The sequence below is a fragment of the Dipodomys spectabilis genome, unplaced genomic scaffold (genome assembly GCF_019054845.1).
Source record: "Dipodomys spectabilis isolate Male_0828 unplaced genomic scaffold, ASM1905484v1 ptg000285l, whole genome shotgun sequence".
NCBI lineage: Eukaryota > Metazoa > Chordata > Mammalia > Rodentia > Heteromyidae > Dipodomys > Dipodomys spectabilis.
This window is the reverse complement of record NW_024870962.1, coordinates 1,663,447-1,682,290: the sequence shown is the minus strand read 5'-3', so window position 1 is coordinate 1,682,290 and position 18,844 is coordinate 1,663,447.

Genomic DNA, 18,844 nt, shown 5'->3' with positions numbered 1-18,844 from the left:
TCATAGATGCAAAACACTCTATCCCTAATGCACTTTCCCAGGCCTCTACCTCAGGTTTGTTAGTGTTTTCTGTCTTTTGTTGTTGTTTTTGTCAGTTGTAGGAGTTGAAGTCTGGGCCTGGGTGCTTTCCTTGAGCTCTTCAGCTCGTCTTGTGCTCTACCACTTGAGCCACAGCGCCACTTCAGGTTTTCTGGTGGCTCATTGGAGCTAAGTGTCTCAAAGACTTTCCTGCCCAGGCTTGATTTGAACCATGATCCTCAGATCTCATTTGCCTGAGTAGCTAGGATTACCAGCATAAGGAAAGCACCCTGCTTCCACGTCAGGTTCTTAGTGGTGAATTGGAGATAATAGTCTCATGGGACCTTTTGTGTCTGGGATATTTTGGAACCCAGATCTTCAGATTTCAGGTTCCTGAGAAGGCTGGATGACAGACCAGCTACTGACCCCTTGGGCTTGGCTTTTGCTGCAAGGGGGTCCATGGTTCCAAGTGGTGAAGTGCTAGCCATGAGCCCTAGAGGTAAGGGTCAGCACCTAGAACCCGAGTTCAAGGTTCATGACAGAAAAAAAGAAAACATTTGTCCGCAGAAGACAACTCACTAGTCTTCAGTAATACATAATTTTATACTTGCCATGGGAGCATATCTGAGACTCAATATTCTTGTCTGCATAATCATCTCAGTTGTGGATCCCTTACAAGGGCACGATGTAAGAATGCACCCTGTGAAGGACACAGTACATGTCACTCTTTGCAGGACTCAGCACACAGCATCTTGTAAAAGACTTAGCACCCAATGCAGGACTCAGCACACTGCACCCTGTGAAGACTCAGCACATAGCTCTGTTCCACAAGCTGTCATTAAAATTAGGGTGCTTTCATCAATATCACCGTTCTTTAAGGAAAATTTCACAAACCATACAAGTTCACATCTAATAGTTTAATGGGGTGGTTTTTTAATTGGGGGAGGTAGACATGGGACTTGAACTGAAAGCATGTGGATACTATTCTAATAATATTTGCTCAAGGCTAGAGCTCTATGACTTGGAGCCATATGTTGAAGAGTCTCGTAGACATCCTGCCAGGACTGGGGTTTAAGCACCCCGAGCAGCTAAGATGACGGGCATAAGCCAGGATGACATGTGTAACCCATGGAGCTAGGTTGCAGTGGTTTACATGTGGCTAAGTCAGGTTAGGTGGCAGCTGTCAGCACCACACACCTAGCTTGCTCTGTAATGAGGTATTTGAAGTTCTGTCCTTCTATAATTGCAGTTAGAACATCCTACCTTTTTTTGGTGGCAATCCTGGGGCTTGAGTAAGAGCTTATAAACTCTCCCTAAGCATTTGTGCTCAAGGCTAGCACTCAATTGGTTGAAAGATAGAAGAACTTCCTGTTTTTCTATTTATGTGGCACTGAGGAATTGAACACAGGGCTTCATGATTACTAGGTGAGCACTGAACCACCGAGCCCCAGGAGTGAACAAGGTATAAATAGATAGAGATTTCTGTATATAAATATTGTAGACACAAAAAGAGAGATGTCTGCATATTATTAAATTATAGATAATATTAGTACCAATTCTTAGGTATTAAATTATATCTCCATTTAATGATGTGTCCCAGTTAACAATTAATAAAGCATCAATTAATAATTACTCAATATCAGTATTGTTTATCATATATGTACATATATCCATACATATAATTAATATTTCATAGAATGAGACAGATGTCTATATATTATTGAATTATGCATCATGTGTTACTACCAATTATTAGGTATTTAATTATGTCTCCATGTAATTTTTATTCTGTTAATGCTTAATAAAATATTAATTAAACTTAATGTACTTCCTATACTTATTGTGTCTAATTTTATCCTAGAATTATTCACTACTAATTCAATGTTTATCATAGTGACAATTCTTCCACCTATGACATTTTTATCTTTATTACATCCTATTACATAGCTTATAGATTTGCACACAAATTAAACATCCTACCTAACACTGAGCACTTTCACAGAAAAGGAAATCATGTATCACACTCGGCTTCTCACTCCAAGATTACATTTTTGGCAGTGCTGGAATCTAAACTCACGGCCTAAAATGCTCATTTCATGAATGGGTTACTGCCAGCACAGCAGCCTCTAGCCAAATCAGCTGCCAGGCGGTCCCCAGTCCCTGACATCCTGGCCCGTATGTTGACTCCAAATTGTGCTTAGTGTAGTTATTCATTTTATTTTTTTGTTTTATTCATTTGCAATTTATTTTATCGACTGCTATTATGCATGGAATATTTACAGCATTTATTACATAGGATATAGATATGCCTATGTATGAAACTTCATACCTGAAACCCAGGACTTTTACAGAAAAAGAAAACGTGTCATCATGGGCTTCTTACTGCACAATTCAATTTTTGTGAGTGCTGGCATCTTAACTCACAGCCACAAAGCCCAATTCATGAATGGGTGAGTGTCAACACACCAGCCTGTGGCATATGGAGCTGACAAGCAGTTCCCAGTGCCTGAGATTAAGCCCCAAGGGTTGACAAAATAAGAACAGAATGACATGCAGAAGGTAGTACACAAAAAGATATAGATATTTATAGAGTGCCAAAGATGTCGATACATTACTTAGTTATATAGGCTACATTCCTACCAATTTTTGGGTAATTATTATGCCTCCATGTAATTAATATTATTGTTTTCATACTTAATGAATAATTAATTAAATTAACCACTGTCCCTAAACTATTGCATCCATATAATTAATAGTATTCTCTTAATGTGTCAAAAAATATTCATTAAAATCCATCAGCCTCCTAAAATCAGTCTCTAATTTTATAGTAGTATCATTCAGAGCAACAAATTCAACCTTGACATTAATTTCCATCGGTATTCCTGTGAATAGGAACGAGACTCTTAGGATCTCCCTCCATTGGTAAGGGTCAGGACTGGGCTTCGAACACAGAGCCTATTTTGCCGTGTTGGCCTATGGCTTCCCTGGAAGACCATCAGACTTCAGCAATGCCAGGTTACAAACACTTTTCAGCTGTGTCATTCAGACCCAGGATGATTACCTTTAAAAGAAAAATGTTGCCGGGTGGTTTTTTTTTCTTGTCAGCCTTTGGGGACCCAGGTTCGGCTGTGTGTCCAGTGGCTGCAACCCAGTGTAGAGTGATCAAAGCTGAGGCAGAATTGCCATGCCCTGAGTTCAAGCCCTGTCCTTGACAAAATAAAAATATATACACACATACAGACAGACAGATACAGACATACATTAAAAATATTTTAAAAATTATGAAGCTCCTTGGCTTGGAATTCAGGCCATTTTTCTGCCAGGCCTGTGATTTGAACTCAGGGTTTTGGTCAATCTGCAGCAATGTGGGGGAAGGGGAAGCTCAACGAGCTGGAAGTCAAGAAATTCAGGCCTGATCCCAGGGTCTGAATTCAAGACCTAGCACTCCAAAAAATAATATTCGTATACATTTTAAATACATGATTTATATTTACATACACATGTTTACTGCATATGGCAGTTAGTGTAGTTATTCATTTTATTTTGTGTTTTATTTATTTATTATATATTTTAGAGAGTATGATTACATGTATAACATTTTTTACAACCTATTACATAAGACACAGATTTGCTTATGTATTATACATCATTCCTTAGACCCAGACTTTCACTGATAAGGAAAACAAGTGGGACAATTGGCTTCTTCCACCAGGATTAAGTTTTGGGCAGTTCTGTGATTTGAACTTCGGGCCTAGAAGGCTCACTTCATGAATGGGTCAATGTTAGCACACCAGTCTGATTCAAATGAAGATGTAGGGCAAATTTAAAGACCTGAGATCAAGCCCTAGGAGTGGTCAATATATAAACAGATAGATGTGTAGATTCAAGTGTGTGTGTGTGTGTGTGTGTGTGTGTGTGTGTGTGTGTGTGTGTGTGTGTGTGTGTGTGTGTGTGTATTTACATATGTATATGTATCTATAAATAAATTTATACAGAGACAGATAGACATTTATGTAGATTCTAATGTATAATTCTATATAAAGAGTGATGTCCATATCTTATTTTTATATATTCTATTACTACCAATTATTTAGTCTAAAATTATGCCTCCATTAATTAATCACGTTAGGATTATACTAGAATCTTATACTAGAATGACTAGCTAATTAGTAATTTAATTAGTATATTACAAACATTCTATTATTGTTCCTATAGATAGGAACGAGTTCTCTAGGATCTTCAGCCTTGTAGGTGGCAGTCCCTGGACCGAACTCAGGGCCTAGGTTTCTGGGTTGGGCTCAGGCTTCACTGACAGCCCACCAGCCTTCGACCATGCAAGGTCTTGTACAGTTTTCAAGCCGAGTTATTAAGACCCAGGATGGTCACAGTTCTAAGGAAACAAAGGTAAAACTGTTGTGTAAAACTTCCTGTTTTTTCCTCTTCCATCTTGGTTGGTTTGTTTTTTTTTTGCCAAAGCTGGGAGTTGAACTCTGGTCCTAGGATCCCTGGATCATCTGTGGGTGTAAAAGCTGCACCCCAGCCTAGGGTAATCAAGGCTGAGGCAGAGTTGTGATGACCTGAATTCAAGCCCCATGCCTGCACCACCAATAAAGTTAAGGTCCTGACTAGGAATTTGGGCCATTTTATCTGCCAGAACTGGGATTTGAACTCAGGGACTGGGTAACTCTATTTTGCTGTGGGTGAAGTGGAAGCTAACCTCCTGGAAGAAAAAAATTCAGGAGCATTTCCCAGGGTGTGAATTCCAGCCCCAGAACAGGCAAAAATAATATTTATATACATGTATAATGTGTATCATATATATGTATTTGCATAGATATTACATATTGTACCTAGGACACAATATTTCCACACAAAGGAAAACAGGACAATATTGGCTTCTTACTCACCTATTGTCTTCGGCACTGTTGGGATTTGAACTCAGGGCATGGAATGCCCAATTAATCAAGGTGTCATTGTAAGCACAGCTGTCTCAAACAAATTCACTGCCAGGCAGTTCCCAGGACCTGAGTTCTAGCCCCAGGAGTGGCCAATATATAAATAGGTAGATTTGTAAATTGCTGCAAATAAATATATATATATATATATTTAGAGGGACATGTATATATATATGTATATATATATATATATTCCACTGTATATTTAAACATATAAATATATTGATAGAATGTGAGATGTCTGTATACTATTAAATTACATGTAATATATTACTAATAATTATTAGGTATTAAATTATTGTTAAATTACTAGGTATTAAGTATTAAATTATGCCTCAATTTAATGATGTATCATGGATTAAGGCACAATAAAGTGCTACCTTGTGTAAAAGGATCTCAGGCACATTGTCTAGGCTCATAGTTCAAGTCTCAGGACCTGCACCAAAAATAAAAAAGAGCCAGTAACTCCATGTGTCTATGTATGAATGCATGTATTTCTATCGGTGAACATACAGTCGTTATGAAGAAAGGCAAACAACTAAGATATTTGCTTTGAATAGAATGATGTCATAGAACAGAGAGTGCTTTCAAGACAGTCCATGATCCTGGTCAAAAAAAATTAAGACCCAGGCTTGGAATTTGCACCATTTTTCTGGAAGGCCTGGGATTTCAATTCAGGGTATGATTAACTCTCTGGCACTGTGGGGAAAGGGAAACTCACCGTGGTGGAAGACAAGAATTTCAGACTAGTTTCCAGGGACAGAATTCAAGCCCCAGCATTGTTAAAAATAATATTCATACATGAGATCTATTTAGGTACATGGGTTTACTCCATATGACATTTGTTACCCTTATTTATTTTTATTTATTTTATTTAGTATTCTTACATATATAACATTTATTTCATTTATTACATCTTATCACATGGATTTATTTGCATATGGATTAGACATCATATTGAGACCCAGGACTTTCACCAAGAAGGGAAATAAATGTGTCAAAATTGGCTTCTGACTCCACATATAAACTTTTGGCCATGCTGGGACTTGAACTCACAGCCCACAATGCCCAATTCATGAATGGGTCAGTTGTAAAACAAAAGCCTTTGGCAAACTGAGCTGCCAGTCAGTTCTGAGGACCTTCGATGAAGCAATAGCATTGGTGGATAGATAGATAGATAGATAGATAGATAGATAGATAGATAGATAGATAGATAGATAGATAGATAGATAGATAGATAGATAGATAGATAGATAGATAGATAGATAGATAGATAGATAGAAAGATAGATAGATAGATAGATAGATAGATAGATAGATAGATAGATAGATAGATAGATAGATAGATAGATAGATAGACAGACAGACAGATAAATAGATAGATAGATAGACAGACAGGCAGATGTGTCTTTAGCTATATATATGAGAGAGAGACAATGTAAGGATATTAAATTATATATTATGAATTATTAGTTATAGAATTATGCTTCCACTTAATGAAGTATCATGGTTGAATACTTATTAAAGCATTAATGTAAAAGTAGTCACTATTCCTTAATTAGGAGAATCATACCATTGTTCTAGAATGGAAGACATAATCCAATAGTTTTTGTGTTGCATTCTATAAGAGAATCATGAAATAACTGCAAATTTAATAGTTACTTTTATAACATTACAGTAAGCATTCTTATAGATAGGAATGATTTTCTCAAGATCTCCTGCCATTTGTATGTGGCAGTCTGGCATTTGAACTACAGACCTGGGTAGTTTACTTTGAAATGCAAACCATTAGAATGACACTGTGAAGATTTCAGATTGTCACGATGAAAGAAAAGTATAAGAAGAAAGAAACTCAGGTGTCAGCAGATCCTGCCTGTAATCCTAGCACTTCAGGAGGCTGAGAGGTAGGGAATGCCGGTTTGAATTCAGCCAGGACAGGAAAGTCCACCACATTCTCATTTCTGAGGGACCACAGGAATACAAAATCTCCATGAGTGGGGCTATGGCTCAAGGGCAGAACACTATCCTTGAGCAAAAGTAGCTCAGGGACAGTGCCTAAGCTCATAGTACAACCCCCGCAACAGCCAAAAAAATAGCCAGTAACTCTATGTGTCCCCATGTATGTATGCATATATTTCTATCAGTGAAGGTCCAGAGTCCCTATGATGAAAGGCATCCAGCTAGGAAATTTGCTTTGAATAGAATGATTTCATAACACAGAAAGTGCTTTGAAGACAGTGCGTGTTCCGGGGCTCCCTTTGCTGTTCCCATTTTAGCCTGAGGTTTTCTCCTCACCAGGGACTGCTGGAGGAAGTCTGCCTCATTGTTGGAACAGGCAGACAAAAGCCCTCACTCCTGTACTGCTGTGTAACAAAAAACTCCATCGAGGCCAATTAGTGAGGAGGAGTGTGGGCTGGCTCTGAAGGCCAGGAGAAAAAGGCCTCTTTGTACCCCCAAGCTATCTCTCTCTCCAGTGCTGTTTTGACAGGAAGTCTTTATTTGTGCCACCTCCCATGATAGGTCAAGTTCCCTGCACTTATCCTGTCTTTGTTAGACTATGTTCTAGTTTTAAAATAACCTGCTACAATTAATTCAAGGGTCCTTCTGGCAGACAACTAGGTAGCTGAACCTAATGAAATGACTCATTATTGGCAATGGTGCCTCCCTAGGTTTCTGGAAGCTTGCTAAATCTAAGCACTTGTGTAATATCACAATGCTTCCTGTCATCTAGGGCTGGTGAAGCTCATCAGATTTTGAAACCTTTGACCTCTCCTAGTTGGGCCCTGGGTGGCTGTGTTTCAGGGTTGAACACAGGACCTGGGTGCTTACCATGAGCTCAGAACAGAAGCTCAGTGCTTTACCATTTGGTGTCACAGCTTCACTTCTGGCATCAGTGTGTGTGTTTGTGTGTGTGTGTTTGTGTACATGTATGTGTGTTCATTCATTGTCCTGGAGCTTGAACTCAGAACCTGAGCACAGTACTTGAGTTTCTCCTGTACAAGGATAGCATTCTACCACTTGAGCCACACAGCCACTTCAGGCGTTTTTCTAGTGATGCGGTACTAAGGAATCAAACCCAGGGATTCATACATGCAAAACACTCTACCCATAAGACACATTCTCAGTACACCACTGCAGGTTTCTTTCTTTCTTTTCTTGGAAGTTGGAAGAATTGAAATCTAGGCCTGGGTGCTATCCTTGAGCTCTTCAGCTAAAGCCAATTGCTTGAGCTACAGCACCCCTTCTGGTTTTTGGTGGTTCACTGGAGAGAAGCATCTCAAGGAATATTCTGCCCAGGCTGGTTTTGGACCCGTGATCCTCAGCTCTCTGCCACCTGAGTAGCTTGTATGACAGGCGCGAGGCTTCCACTTCAAGTTTCTAAATGGTGAATAGGAGATAAAAGTCTCATGGGACCATTTGTGTCTGGGATAGTTTTGAACCCAGATCGTCAGATCTCAGCTTCCTGAGTAGGCAGGATGACAGTCCTTAGCTACTATACGCCTAGACCCTAACACTCTGTTGCAAGGTGTTCCTTGGCTTCACGTGGTAGGGCACTAGCCATGATCCCAACAGGTAAGTGTCAGTGGCTAGGTCCTGAGTTCAAGGTTCATGACTGAGAAACTTAAGCCAAAAAAATTGTCTGCAGGAGACAACTCACTAGAGATAGGTACATACATAATTTTGGCCCTGACAGGGGCAAATCATCATCTTACTTGTGGAGCTCTTACAAGAACCAGATGAAAAAATGCACCGCGTGAATGACTCAACACACAACATCTCATGAAGGACTGATCACATAACTGTATCCCACATGCTGTCATTAAATTAAGGTGCTTTCATCAGTATCACCATTCTTTCAGAAACACCTCACAAACAGTCCAAATTTAGATTTTAGAGGGATGGGGTTTTGGGGGGAGGGCATCAGCCATGGAATTGCACTGACAGTTTGGGGGTACGGTCCTAAGATTTTTTGCTCAAGACTAGAGCTCTACCACTTTGAGCCACAGCTCAGAGTTTCACAGACATCCTGACAGGGCCTGGTTTTAAACCCACCAGTGTCAGATCTCAGTCCCTGAGTATCTTGGATGACAGGGGTAAGTAAGCCAGCAGCATCCGGTTCTGTGGAGATGGGTTGCAGTGGTTCACCTCTGGCTAAGTCAGGTTAGACGGCAGCTGTCAGCACTAGACTCCCTCCTTGCTCTGTGATGAGGTATTTGCAGCCCTATTTTTATATAGTTGCAGTCAGAACATTCTATATTTTCCTTTTTATTTTTTGTTTTGGTGCCAGTCATGGGTCTTGAGGAAGCGTCTAGACACAGTCCCTAATCTTTTATGCTCAAAGTTAGTGCTCAACTGTTTGAGTGACAGCAAAACTTCTGGATTTTCCTATGCACACAGGAGTGAGGAATCGAAACGAGGGCTTTGTACGTACTAGGCGAGCACTCTATCACTCAGCCCCGTTAGTGACAAGTGTATAAAAAGATGAATGTTTAGACTTGCAGATAGATAGATAGATAGATAGATAGATAGATGGATAGATGTATATAACGTGAGATGTCTCTATATTATGAAATTTCATATACAATATTACTACCAATTATTGGCAATTAACTTATTCCTTCCTTTTTTAAGCATCATGATTGAATACATAATAAAATATTAATTGAAAATTATTCAAAGTTGTATAATTGTGTATAATTTTATAATATAATCGTACACTAATTATTAAGGTAATTGTTACTTTTACAAAATTCCATTCACACAGATGTATATTGGAAATTGTTTCTTAGAATCTCCTGCCATCCCGGCAGTCCAGGATTCGATTTCCAGGCTTAAGTTGCCGGTTTCGGCTTGGCTTCCCTAATAGTTATCCAAATATCAGCAATGTAAGGTCATGTACACTTTCTGGGCATTGTCATTTAGACCCAGGGTGGTCACAATGCAATGAAAAAAAAAAGTAAAACCACCTCCTTGAACTTCTCAGTTTTATCCTTCTCGTTTTTATTTTTATTTTTGCCAGCCCCGAAATTTGAACTCGGGACCTAGGATCCAAGGATCGGCTGTGGCAGAGATACCAAGATCTGAGTTCAAGCCCGGTGGTTGACCCAAAACATCATCATCATCATAATCATCATCATCATCATCATGGCATGGAATTTGCCCCATTTTTCTGGCAGGCCTGGGATTTAAACTCAGGGTCTGCGGAATTCTGAGGCACTGTGGGTGAAGCGGAAGATCACCGTCCTCGAAGACAAGCAATTCAGACAAGTTCGCAGCGCCTGAATTGAAGCCCCAGCACTATAAAATATAATAGTCATATATTAGATCTATGTCATATGAGTTTACTCCATATGATATTTATTACCCTTATTTATTTAGTATTATTGTACATATAACATTTATTTTATTACATCATATCACATATACTGAGACCCAGGACTTTCACAGAGAAGGAAAAAAATTTGTCAAAATTGGCTTCTTACTCCATGAATAAATTTTTGGCCATGCGGGGATTTCAACTCACAGCCTACAATGCCCAATTCATAAATGGGTCACAGTCTTAGCACACCAGCCTCCAGCAAACTGAGCTGCCAAGAAGTTCTGAGGACCTATAATCAAGCCACAGTAGTGTCCAATATATATATATATATATATATATATATATATATATATATATGTATATATATATATGTACATATATATACATGTATATATATGTATATATATACATACATATATTTGTGTATATATATACAGAGGGAATATTATATTATTAAGTTATATATATAATTACCAATTATTAGTTATTAAATTATGCCTCCATTTAATGACGAATCATCGTTGAATACTTACAAAAGCATTAATAAAATATCAGTCAATATCCTTAATCATACCATGGTGCTAGAATGGAAGATATAAACTCAATAATTTTTGTGTCGCATTCTAAAATAGAATCATGAATTAATTTCAAATTTACTTATTACTTTTATAACATTCCATTAGCATTCAAATGAATAGGAATGAGTTTGCAGGATCTCCCTCTATTTGTGGGTGCCAGTCCTAGCATTCGAAATCCAGGCCTGGGAAGTTTCTTGGAATGCAAACCATTGGAATGACACCGTTAAGATTTCAGATTGTCACGAAAAAAAAAAGAACAAGAAGAAAAGTAAGCCAGGTTGTCAGTGGTTCCTTCCTGTGATCCTAACTCCTCAGAAGGCTGAGATGCCAATTTGAATGCAGCCTGGGCAGGAAAGTCCGGGACACTTGTATTTCTTAAGAGATCACAAGAAAACAAAAGAAATAAACAAACAAAATCACTGAGTGGTTCAAGTTGCAGAGCACTACCATTGAGCAAAAGGAGCTCAGCGACAGGGCCTGGCTTTCAGCAGGTTGCCCATGCCCAGCCCCCCAACCTGGGCAAGCTGGAAGAAGCCCTCAGAGAGTACTAAGTCTGCAGCTTGAACAAAGCATCCTTTTCTGCCATTTAAGAACTGAAGCCACGAAGGCTTTGCCTGGGCTGGTGTGTGCAACTGGTGTTGAGGAACCTATGCAACTCTATTTTACTGAAGACCCCAACTTAGTTCTGCCACCCTTGACCTATTCCAGCCACAGACAGTCCTGGGAACACTAGATGCCAGGATGTGGAGATATCTGAAATAGCCTTGCACAGACAATTTGGGGAAACATATGGTGTTTGCTTAAGGCAGGATGTCAAGGTATCAGAAACTCCAAAACAGCCCCTTCTGTGGTCTGGTGACCATTATCTAAACCAGACACCCTGCAGTTTAGCACATATCCTCTTGAGACTTCCCTGTGGTACAAGCCAACCAGTTTAAAGTATGTCAGCCCCCTTGATCTAACCTACAACTTGTTTCTGGTCCTTTCCCACATTGTAGTTCGCCAATCATAATATAGAATTGTTTTATGATTTTCCCACAGTGTGTAGTGATTTGTTAGAAGACGCTATGGTGTATGCAAAGTCCCTGCCTTCCCTAAAATGTGTATAAAAGGTGCTGTAAACCTCAGTTGCTGCTATGTAAATCTGAGGGGACCAAGCTTGAGCTCGCAATAAAGACTACTTTGCTTTTACATTGGTGGTGGCCTCTGGTGGTCTTTTGGTTAAGGATTTCTGAATTCAGCTTTACAGTGTGTGCAATGGGTGCAATATGTTCTGACTGAGATGTCCCATCAGAACACCTAGCAGCCAGCCACTGCTTCCAGGGAAACCACAGTTCCTAGGCTGTAGGAGTTGTCGAAAGTTGTGTCTCCATTTCCTCTATCTCCCTGTAGGATGTTAGCCTAGACCTCTGGGGCCTGGTGGCAATCACTCATTCATTATTCCTTATTGCAGAGTCTCAGGCTGGTCCCAAATCCTGACAAAGATAGGAAAGAGTCAGCGATTTCTGTGCCAAAAGGGGTAATCCAATAAATCCCAACGTCATAGCTTCTTTTAGAAATGAGCCTTGGTCTGCGAATGTGTCTTACTGGTAGAGTGCTTACTTAGCACACACAAAGCCCTGAGTTCGATTCCTCACTACCACAGAAAGAGAAAAAGCCAAAAGAGACACTGTGCTTAAGTGATAAAAGTGCTAGTGTTGAAAAAAAGCAGCTCAGGAACATGCCCAGACCCTGAGTTCAAGCCCCAAGATTGACAAAAAAAAAAGTCAGCAGAGTGAGACATATTCTTCTGGGACTCAGAGGAGGGCCGTTATGGGTAAGAGGTAGAGGGCAGGTGCTGGGGGCTCACCCATGTAATCTTAACTACTGAGGAGGCTGAGATCTGAGGATGCCAATTGCGTGCAGGAACGGATATATGAGGCTCTTTTCTCCAATTAAACCCCAAAAGCCAGAAGTAGAGCTGAGATTCAAGTAGTACAGTGCTAGTCTTGAACACAAAAGCTCAGGGATAGCGTCCAGGCCATGAATTCAAACCCCACGACTGGCATGCGTGTTTGCACGCATGCACATGCGTGGGTGCACATGCACGCATGCACACACGCACACACACACAAACACACACACACACACACACACACACAAACACACACACACACACACACACACACACACCACCACCACCACCATCACCACCACAATAGAGCATTTTCGAGTCAGCCTGCACAAGTTCAATCTGTAGGAACTCAATATATTTTTAAAAGGGGGAGAAGGGAAGGAAAGGCTTGCTCCACGAGGTGATATAACCAGTGCCAAAATTCTACAGGAGCTCTAAGATGTGGAACAAGGCAGAGAGCCTCAGGCAATAAGTACAGCTTGGGCAAAGGTCCTGAGGTGTGTTGTAGAGCTGGTAGTGTGGGTGGAATGAAAGTTCTGTGGCTTCAGACAAGTCTGGCAGAACACTCAAGTCTGGGACAAGATTTACACTTGAGTCACAGTTAGGGCAGAATGGGGTCCAGGGGAAGATTAGCGTGTCTTTTCACCAAGGACCCCAGCCATTTTCTTTGACCAGAAGCCTATTTTCCACAGCTCCTGACCTTCAGGCCTCCTTTGCATGGAGGAGTCAGGGCAAATGCAAGGAAGAATGCTTGCTTAAGAAAAGCTTCTAGCCCAGTGTCACCAGTGGCTTAACCCCTGTAAATCCTAGCTACTCAGGACACTGAGATCAGAGATCGTGGATCAAAGCCAGCTCAGGGGAGGAAAGTTAGTGAGACATTTTTGCCGATGAACTACCAAAAGCCAGAAATGGAGCTGTGGCTCAAGTGGTAGATTGCCAGCCTTGAGGGAAAAATTAAAGAGACCACAGGCCAGACCCTGTTTTCAGGCCCCAGTACTGGCACAGAGAAAATAAAGAAAAGCTTTCAGGAGCTCCTACTCCACTGTGGTGAAAAGCCAGATCAGCTGGGCGCTGCTGGCTAATGCATGTCCTCCTAGCTCCTCAGGAGGCTGAGATTGGAGGATTGCCATTCAAAGCCAGCCTGGGCAGGAAAGTCTGGGAGACTCTGTTCTCCAAGAACCACCAGAAAACCGGAAGTGGTGCTGTGGCTCAAGTGGTAAGATGAAGAGCTGGGGACAGCAACCAGGTCCAGAGTTTGAGCTACATGACCAATACCTGGCCTGCTTTGACCTCATGCTGTGGCTCTAAGCAGAGTATTTTCCAGTGGGTTCCTGAGGGTCTCCCAATGTCTAGGTGTCCTACACTTCTTTAGAGCAGCCTCCTCGGAGGCCTTTGCATACAGAGTGGGCCACAGTACCAGAGATGGATCGACCCTTGTGACACGGAGGTCATCGACCTGGTCATCAGAATGACATCTATCATGAGAGCAGTGTGGATCTGAGCACTAAATCGATGTCTCAGACAACAGTTCTGGTCCAGCAGGGGTAAAACAGTAAATGCCCACTCATATGGATATCACAAGAATGCACATTTGTCAGGCACACCTTGGGCGGTGTTGAGTTGGGCTCATGAAAGACTTGTAGTCTCAGGAATCCAGTGCCGGCTGGCTGCTGTTTGTAGTAAATGCTATATCCCATTAGTCCCAGGGCTCAGAACCCAGCTTTCCTCCCCAGTGCTTAGATGGAGGCACAGATCCCTCAGCCCAAGAAGGACTTAGGGAGAAACAACTGATATGGTTTAAGAGTTTACTATGATTATGCTTCAGGACTGCCCGCAGTTCTAGCTCTGCTTATCATTACCACCTCCCTCTGTGTGTGTGTGTGTGTGTGTGCACATGCGCATGAGTGCATCTTGGTAGTAGGACTTGAACTCAGGGCCCAGGTTCTGTCCTTCAGTTTTTTTCATTCAAGGATAGCACTGTACCACTTGAGCCAGAGCTTTTCTTCCAGCTTTCAGGTGGTATTTTGGGAGAGGACTGTCTCACAGATATTTTTTGCTGGGTAGCCTCTGAATGTCAATCCTGAGATCTCAGCCTCCTGAGGGAGCTAGGAATATAAGAGCATGAGTCATTAACATCTGGCCATGCTTTCCTTCTTGGATAAAACAGAATATCTATCTTCTAGCTGAGCACCCATCTACAGCTATCCCACCTGTCTCTACCCCTACCCCTACCCCTCCAGGTTTCAGAGGAATCATTCCTTCCCCTGAGGACAAAGAAATAGGATGCATTGACAGGTTTGAACTTTATGTTCTCCACACAGTCAGGGGCTGCTGGGAGCTGATGTAGAGGTCAGAGATCTAGGCCAGAGCAAGTAGATAGCTGTTAGAACAGAAGAGACTATGAAAAGACATCCATGCAGCTGGATGCCAGTGACTCATGCCTATAATCCTAGCTCCTCAAGGCAGACACTGGAGGATAAATCAAGATTCAAATCTAACCTGGGAAGACTCTTATCTCCAATGAATCACCAAAAAGCTGGGAAGTGGAGCTACTATAGTTCAAGTGGTAGAGCAACAACTTTGTGCAAACAGGCTAAAGGTAACCACCTAGGCTCTGAGTTCAAGACCCGGTACACACACACACACACACACACACACACACACACACACACACACACACACACACACACACTATGTGCATGCAAAATCAGAGATTTCTACACTGCAATTTTTAGGTATTCTCTACCTTTTCCGCATTAAGCCTGGTGGTTGTTGGCCTAGGAGTTTGATGCATACAACACCACTTGGCATCTTTAATTTTGGGGAACAGAATAATGACTAGAAAGTCGGCATTCCCCATCCCAGCTCCTTGATTGGGTCGTGATCTATCCCAGCCCTTTGGGGCTCCTTTTACACACTCGCCAAGATTCTTTTAAAAGGCATCACATTCTGGGCACTGGTGGTTCACACCTGTCATCCTAGCTACTCAAGAAGCTGAGATCTGGAGGATCATGGTGACAAGCCAGCCTAGGCAGGAAAGTGTATGAGACTTTTATCCTTGATGAAACATCAGAAAACAAGAAGTGGCCCTGTAGCTCAAGTAGTAGAATGCCAGCCTTGAGAAAAAGAGCTCAAGGACAGCACTCATGGAAAACAACAATGAGAGGCATTGCCTGTTGGCTCTGGGATTGACATGGGCTGAATATAATTGGAATTTTCAAGTGCACCAAGATAAAGCATTACCTCCTTTAGTCCTGTGTTCCTCCATCTGTCTCACCCCCTGACCTTGGCATGCTTCGGGTCACCATGGCCCTAGTTGGATGGGAGGGCTCCAAGGAGGAAGATCCCAGAGAAATCACCCACCTCCTTCTTCCATACTCACCCTGCTGCTTCTGCAATAGACCTACTTCCTGGAATCCGTCCATGAAATCATGGCCACCAACATTGTGGTGAGTGGTGGGTCTAGCCAAACTCAGGGAAGTTAGGGGTGGAAGTCGGTCAGGGACTAGGAGTTTCCACCCTGGGTGTGGGCTAAGTCCAGGGCTGACATTTATTTCATCCTGAGCCTTGCAGTGGTGGGGAGACAATGTAGACTCCACATTGAGTCAGGTAAGATCAGAATCTGGAGGACTACATTTGTGGGGGAGGCTGTGGAGCTCAGGGGGCCACTGTTCTTGGTACTCCTCTCTCGGGACTCCCCTCTCCCTCTCTCATCCCTCAAAGGTAAAAGAGAAACTTTAAATAAGGGTGTCAAAGAGGGGGCAGTGGAGTATTTCTGTGTGAACCAGATTTGTGTTTCATATTCATCCTAGCCCCTACTTCCAATTTATCTGAGTAACGACTATATGTGTTTGGGGGCAGGGGATCATCTTAGCTGAGAATGTGGCTCAGTGGTAGAGTGTTTGCCTAGCATGTCTGAAACCTTGGGTTCAATTCCACACAGAAAAATCTGGAAGGAGAGGTGGGGCTCAACTGGTAGAGCACCGGTCTTGATCAAAAAGAGCTCAGGGACAGTGACCAGGCCCTGAGTTCAAGCCCTATGACTGGAAGAAGAAATCTTTGTGGAGGATTTGTTTCCCTTCGAAAACAATTTATTCTTTGTGATAAGCATAACATGGGCCTCTTCCCTGGTCACCAATGGGCCATTAGATATCCCTTGAATTGTGTTTCCTCCCAGCAGCCTCTGCTCTATGCAGCCCACAGTTTACCCTTCCCATCACCAGGCAGAAGGACACCTGGCCACCTAGTTCTGGTGGCTGCCGAAGATTTTGAGACTCAATATGTCACATAGGGAGTCATCATCCCCATCAGCCTACAGAAAAAAGGGACAGAGTGCTGCAAGCCTGAGTTCGCCAGTTGTGGGTGGCTCTGGATGTGGGACATCTGTGGCAGGATGTGCTCTGTGGTAGAGTCCTCTACAGGGTAAGGAACCCCGACCTCTCCTCTGGCAGTTTCCACACGGTCTTGAAGTTGCAATTCTTCAAAACCTTTCTGCTCCTCCCTCATTTTGCCCACCCAGGAGCCTGAGGCCTCTAAAGCAGCAACACAGATGGGGGGCTCAGACTGGACCGACATCTGGAGCCCCTTGAGAAGAGAGACAGAAGCTCCTGCAGCTCTTTCCTCTTCTCTATCTTCTCCCGCGACAGCTGGCACATGCCCTTTGCTTTCTCCCAACACAGTTGATCCAGGATGAACATCTGTCCGTTACATACCAGGAGCAACTCCTGGACGGTGTGGATATGTGCCAACACCTGGCTGCATAGATGGTGGAGCTTGTTAGCTGGACTATGGAAGTGCACCTCATCAGGCAGGTTGTGGATTAAGTAGATTTTGTTTTTAGACTCCCACTTGTCCCACTTCCCATCTCACACATGCTGTGGTGGCAGCTCACGGGGCGGGTACCTGTGGATCCAGCTCTATTTGGCACTGAGCTGTCGGGTGGATGGAGTGCCTGCAACAGGCCCACCGCTCCTGCGGCAGGAGTTTCCCCCTATGGATGTCAGCCTCAAAGAGTGCTTGCAGAGACACATCCCTCTTACTTTGGAGGATGTCTCTATCCTCTGTGATGGGCACATAAGGGGGATTCGCACTCTTACCTTTTGCTTCTCCAGGGCTCACACCTTCCCCTTCCCAAGGGAAAGCCAGGAAGATCAGCTGGGCCTGCAGGCACTCATCCTGTGTTCTGATTACTTCCAGGCACTTGAGAGTGTCCTGCCACTTTGGGGGCATCACCTAGTCCCCACAGTTGGTCGGGCCCTGCACTTGCTAAAGTGCTCCATCAGCTGGGTCTGCCTCCGCAGGTGCTGCTGCAAGGCCTACTTCTTGGAGCTCAGCCGTTCATTGGAGGTGATGTGAGGCTCACAGGTGGCTCTGAGCTCCTGCAGCTGGGCCAGGGACTGCTCCTGCTGCTCCTGCAGCTCCCAAGCCACTTGGGTCTCTCTCTCATCCATCTCTTTCCTTTTCTCTATCTTCTCCTCTGAGTGGTCCATCTGTTCCTCCAGATGTTTCTTCACCTGCTGCTCAGAGTCCAAGATGCTAGCAAACTCCTCCTTCTCACCGCTCACCCTATGGAGAGCAACCCACAGCAAGGTCAGCTGTTCTTCTAGCTGTGGGTCGCACAGACGTGTGCATCATGGGGTCTCCGGGATCCCTTGCCAACCCTCCGTCTTCTCCTCCAGTCTCCGCAGTTGTTCCCATTGCTCTGCATTCTGGAGATTGGGCCTCTGGTTTTCCTCGACCTGGATGTGAAGTTGTTCCTCCAGGTTTTTCAACTCCATCTGCATGCGGTAGGCCTGGGTCTGCAGCTGCTGCTTGGCCTGAGATAGTCCTGTGGGGGGCCATGGCTCTGCCAGCTTCCTTCTCAGTTTCCCCAGCTCTTTCTCAAAATCCAGCACCTGCCTAGCCCCTTCCTCCTTCTGCTCTGTCAGTTGGTTCACCTGCTCGGTCAGCGGTCGGGCCTCCTCCTTTGTGTGGACCTCTCAATTCTCAGGTCCTTCACTAAGGTGTCTGTGTCCAGATTCGCTGCTGTCACCATCCAGCTCAGGTTGTCCAGTAGACTTGTCAGTACCTCATGCCCTGCC